This window comes from Habropoda laboriosa, unplaced genomic scaffold (genome assembly GCF_001263275.1).
Source record: "Habropoda laboriosa isolate 0110345459 unplaced genomic scaffold, ASM126327v1 scaffold65, whole genome shotgun sequence".
Taxonomy (NCBI): Eukaryota; Metazoa; Arthropoda; class Insecta; order Hymenoptera; family Apidae; genus Habropoda; species Habropoda laboriosa.
Genome location: NW_017100254.1, coordinates 1576842 through 1582881, shown reverse-complemented (window position 1 = coordinate 1582881; position 6040 = coordinate 1576842).

Here is a 6040-nt window from a genome sequence, read left to right as displayed (position 1 = left end):
TACCAATTAATCACACAAGCATTGTGGTATAACGAAGAATCACTCTGCTGGAGCAACTGCATGCACAGTTTTCCAAGAAACAAGCATCTTTAACTTATCAGTTGCAATAGACTATGAATACAGTTAATTAGAAGCTAGATAAATCGGTTTCTGCTTTGCAAACACATATTTCACATTAGAAATTACAACAGATGTACAATTAAATTTCCACATTTTTTTATTAATTTGAAATCCTTTTTAATTTTTTAAAATACTCAACTTCACAATAATCATGATCATTAAGTGTTGTTTATAATGCAGATGAGAAAGTAAACAAATAGTGTGACTGATGAAAATGAAATATATTCTTTATTAACATTTAAAAAACGGAGGACATATTCATTCATTAATATTTTTTGTTAAATTCTTGTAATTATCGATGAACATTAAACGCTGTGTTATTTTACTGATTAATAAGTGCTCATTGTACAGGTTAGGTCGCTGAACCTCATACCAATACTTTAATTTACATATGTTTAGAAATTAGAGTAAATGACATATTACACTGTTGCAAATCGTCTAACGAAATTCAATTATTTTTACAACTCGATCACACTCAAATTGTCACTTAAAATACCTATTTAACCACTGCACGAAAGGTAAAGAACTTTTCGCGCGCAGCGTCATCTAGTGCTCGCAATTAAAAATACTTGAATAGAAAAACGGGGTTGTCAAATAGAAAAAGTTTAGCTAAATGTGACGAAGATGTACAAAAGAGATTCATATGTAACGTTTCAAACTTTATTCATTGCTGTGAAAAATAAATAATACAAAATACTTTCGCCATATATCAAATGTTATACATAAATTCGTTATACAGGTATATTTAATAAAAGATCAATTCTTAAGGCAGCTTTTTTCGATGGAAAACAGAGATCGCCAGTATTGAAACGTGGACAAGTCCTGCTCGAAATGACGAGCCGTCATTCATCGAAATTCAAATCAGTCGATCGAAGCATGTCCAGATAATTCCAGCCCATTGTATTCATATCGACTGCGTAAATTCCGCCACGAATTCGTGCGTCTAACACGAGAATGAAAGCGGGCCTAAATGTGGCGCGTGAGAGTTGACGTAAAAGTTACAAAAGACACCGCAAGCCGTGTTGTTGCGTAGATCAGAAACACGACCCACCATGATGCTCGCGACTAAATGGTGCATGGATAGCCATTTTCTGTGAAATAACACGTTGCATTCGGTTACGTTCGCGGTAATGCACAGGTAGAACGATCCACAGGTTGTAATACAGGTTATATGTAGTGTGGGATGTAGGAAACGCAGCAGACAACTAGAAGGTAACGTAAAAGATACTGTGAATCGTTCCAAGTGTCTCTTTCAAATTTTTTCAAGGTTATGTTAGTTGATATGGTCGTTTAAACTGTATTGGAAGTTCAGTTGTGTTCAAGTTTGAAATAAAAGTATTTAATGCGTCTGATTGGTGGTTATAATTTCCGTGATAGAGTGCATGAGTCCTCTGACCCTGAAAAAGTTGCTCGATGAGAGGTTCATGCACACAATTTGTAAAAGATTCGTTTAATCTCATTCCTTGTCCCGCGAGATCGGGAACGCGGATAATTGCATAATGTAACTGGTGGTTGCTTAATCTGTTTCGCGAAAGTTATAATTTAACAATTTACGTCCGCAGGAAACCGAATGAGTCACTGGGGTCTCGTAATTATAAGGGTGATCCTTGTACAAACTTTTCGTGGGGCAAGCTGTTATTAATTCGTAAAGCGGAATGATTTTTTCATGTTTTTCGTTGCGATGGTGAATGTCAGTGACACGACGTAGAAGATCGCGTAAAATAATTACTTCACTGCTCGTAATAAGCATTTTATCGTAATAAGCGTTTTCCTGTGACCAACAGCGAGGTCGTTGTTTCTTAACCATGCAACAACTTGAACGGTTATGAACTTCGCAATAAATGGGTCATTATGCGAATGTTACGACTAACGCGATGCTATTTTTCATTCAGCTCGAGTTGTTGGTAAGGTACAAATTGTAGATTTGTTGATTTTTAAATTTTCGATTTTTCAAATTCTTGAAATTTTGAATTATCAAATTTTTAAATTTAATCTTTACGCGCTAAAAATCTTAGAAATAGTTAGAAAATGATTGCCCTACTGATTAGCGAACCTTAAATGATTGTGATTCAGTGAAAAGCGAGTGAGATGAACCGGAAGCGAACCTTTGCGCTGTTTCACTGGCGCCGTCTTAGTCAAGTTTGCAACCTGCAATGACGTCGTGGAATTGAAATTAAATGTCGGCAACATATGTACAATTCCAAGAATTGTGATGTCATCTGGATTAAGGAACTGTCATTCTGGCTAAATACATTACCGCTTATTCGCGACGAAATATTCTTGTTTCACAGTTATGCGAGTATCAAGAACTCACTTTATCATCATTTCCGCGTAAAATTGTTGACAATTTTTGCAAATACAAGAAAATCGTTCTACTTTATCTGCTTTAAATAGAAATGACAGGCGAATCAACGGTTTCGTAATTGTTAACACGGTGTAAGCAATGTAACGACAAAAATAACGAGTCTTGCATAGTTTCAAAACATTTACGTAAAACCACAGCAATCAGACTGTGTTTTTATTTTCGCTGTTATGAATACGCTTATCAATGTGTGACTCAATTCGAATAACAATTAAGCAAATTGGTAACGTGAAACTCATTCTCAGATGATTTCATTTCTATTATACTACCATTTACGTCATGCAACGCCTCTATAGGTATTATTAGGAATTCTCTATAGTTATTATTATTTTAATTAACGAATAATAGTACACGTTTAATTTATTCATAGGTTATATGCACTTTCGACGTATTATTTTCTGAGAACCGACTTTTTTCCCCAGTTCCTCCATAATTTTCGAGCCCCTGTTACATTTCGGCGTCTTACGTTCATTCGCACAGTTACAACGCTGTTCTACTTCCCATAAGACAGAAATGCTTCCGGCGAAGCACTGTTATACCGAACCAGTGAATGAAGGGCTTGCGCATATGGCGCACCGTAAAAAAGTTATATCTCTTCCTGTTCGTTGAATTTTGTCAGTGGATGAACACCATTTCTCATACAAAGTATTACTATCTCACATTCTAGAGACTCTTACACTTTTCCTTAATAATGAACTTGAACCATAAAAACAATTCTTCCCATAACCATAACTTTTTAATGTACAACAAAATTCTCTATCCTGCGGCTATAGACTCTTCCCGAAAACTAACCTCAAACACAAAGAACAATTCTCTCTTCCCTATTAAATAATTCAATTTAACCATAACCTCGTAACTTATCGCAAAATCAACATACAGTGCCCCCATTCTTAGAGAAGTTTCAAAAATAACCTCAAACACAGAACAAACTTGAATATTCCAGCCGTATCACTGCGAGTAAATCAAGAGAGAGAAAAATCTGGTCAGTTGACCCAAATAGCGACACTGAATCATGGAATTCACGGCCGGGATAGGAAGTAGCTGGGCAACAAGTGCCACCGAAAAGAAAGAAGCCGTCGGGACGTTGGTTGACGGTCGGTAATGTAAGTCGCTGACCAAATATAGGCGTGTCGTTATATCGTTTGAACTTGCCAGACCTTGTCACATCATTTTCTCTCTTTTCAACTCTGTCGAGCGTACGTGTGTACGCCAGATGAATGTTTGCTTGGGCTATCAGTGTCAATAGAGCGTCGGTGTCTCTTTTCGAATGGACGCTGGACGAGCCTCGATAATAATACGGTTCGGATTTCACCTGGTCTCCTCTGCCTTGGTCTTCTCGACCCCGTGGGTGCGTGTTTCCGGGGCAATTTCGTGCTTCCTGTCGACAACCGACCATCTAAGCTCGTCGAACACTTTGTCTTACTTCGTTATATTGTTCGTTTCTTTTGGAACATTTTATTTGTGACACGTTGAGGAGAGATTCTTGGGTTTGTCTGAATGATGGATTGGTAGAATGGAATTACAGAGAGGTTAGGTTGAGTGTAATATAATGTAATATAGGTTAAGGTTAATGGTAAGAATAATATTTTAGAATTTTTGGCTTTCTGTAGTTGGTAGATTGGTGGAGGTGGAAATTAAAGCTTAGTGATTAGAATACTCAATAATTCTCTAGAATAGGTATTCCATGGTTCTGGCATTCTAATGCCATATATGGAGATAGCTATATGTATAGATAGAGGAAAAAGGTTAGGTTATGATTTATACTTGCTCTTCTTTTTTTTTATCTTAAAGGACACTGCCAAACTTTTTACACCTTACTTGTGAATATCTAATTTACGTAGTTAGAGAGATTAAGTTTTATTTCGAAGGATTACTTATTAATATACTTTGCAAGTTTCTGTAACGGTTGCGATCTTTTTTCTTGAGATATTTTTAACCTTATCTGACCTCGAGGCGATTGTAAACCGTACTCTGTCAGAATAATGTGAGAATATTGCCTCCAAGTACCATTTCACACCTCCGACGAGACTTCCTCTTGCAAATTAAATGAAATCACAAGGAAACGACACGGACGTGACAAAAGTGGCACTCGTGGAGATTGCTCGAGGACACCAGGAAGTTAGAAGTGTGCACTTTCTCCATTGATTTTGGTAATCGTTTTGCCAACATGTAGATTCGAAAATTATTCCGTTTAATCATATAATTACACGCCGTTTAAACATTCCTCCAGACTTCATAACATAATTACTCTATAATTGGACCTCTAATTATTTAGTCGCTGAAAATTCAAGATTAAAAATATTACTTAACTAATTGATGAATTTCATTCATTTTCTCCAATAATAAATTGTGCAAACTCCTTTGTATTTTATCATTTTAATTTTAATTTATTGTTAATTGCAAGATCTCAGTGTGTTTTTGTTAATTTTTTCTGGGTTTTTTTTTCTTCTCTGAAAGCCTCCATAAATTCCGCCTTGTTATTTTTATCGTTCGCAGCCGAAGATAACCGTTCGATACGATTAATCTCCGAGTTGATGGATTACGAAAGCCCCGTCAGGCGATATCTAGATGTTGCTGAAACCTTTGGTGGTTTCTCTGGCTGTGGCGTGGCGCATCCAGCGTGCTTCCGGTTGGATCTTGCGTTTCCTATTCGCTGGCCTAATAAATCAGCTCATATACGGTACCTATTGCACCCGAGGCTGAACGATGAAAGTTAATGCTAGTAAAAATTGACGCGTTACTATTAAAAAAAAAAAAAAAAAAGTTAGCAAGGAAGCGTACTTAAATCACCAGATTAATTCGTAGATCCTTTAGAATTTATAAACACGTATTTATAGCTCATGGTGCACGCAAAAGGTGGTTTATTTTCAACTTCGTGTTACTTTCTACCGTGCGAATCGGTTGAACGAAAGTAACTAGAAATTGGGGACAAATAGATCTAGCATTTCTTTCTGTTATCCATTATTGCACTATCGTGTTAGGAATTGATAAAGAAAATTGAATAAATGGTGTTAGTAATGTGCGGGTTTTGTGGGTTTCTTATCAGAGGTGTTTAAACATCTGAGCGTTATCAACCGGGAAAGGTAGTAGTAGTAATATAAGAAGGAATTGATAAATAACGTCACCCGCTACTTTTGCCAGATAATCATCGTGACAACTCATGCAATAATGTTTGACGTAGTTGATCGGCGATTTTGTTCTTGAATCACGATAGGAATTTTTTCGTGGAAGATTCGGTGTCGACTGTAATCAAGATTTATCTCGAGATATAGGTATTAGGATCTGGAACTGTTACCGCATTATCCGAAGGATCGATTAAAATGGTTGAGAGAAATGCAAAGTGTTGAAAATATTGACAATGTTGAAAATTTGGAACTTGTTAATTATACGAATAGCCTTATAAATATTGAAACACGGTGAACAGTTGAAGAATGTTGACAAATGTTGATAAGCTTCAAACTCGACCCTGTTAACAAATATTGAAGAATATTTTAACGATCATTCACACGAAATTGAATATTCTGAAAATATCGATGAATATAAATGTTGAAGAAGCTC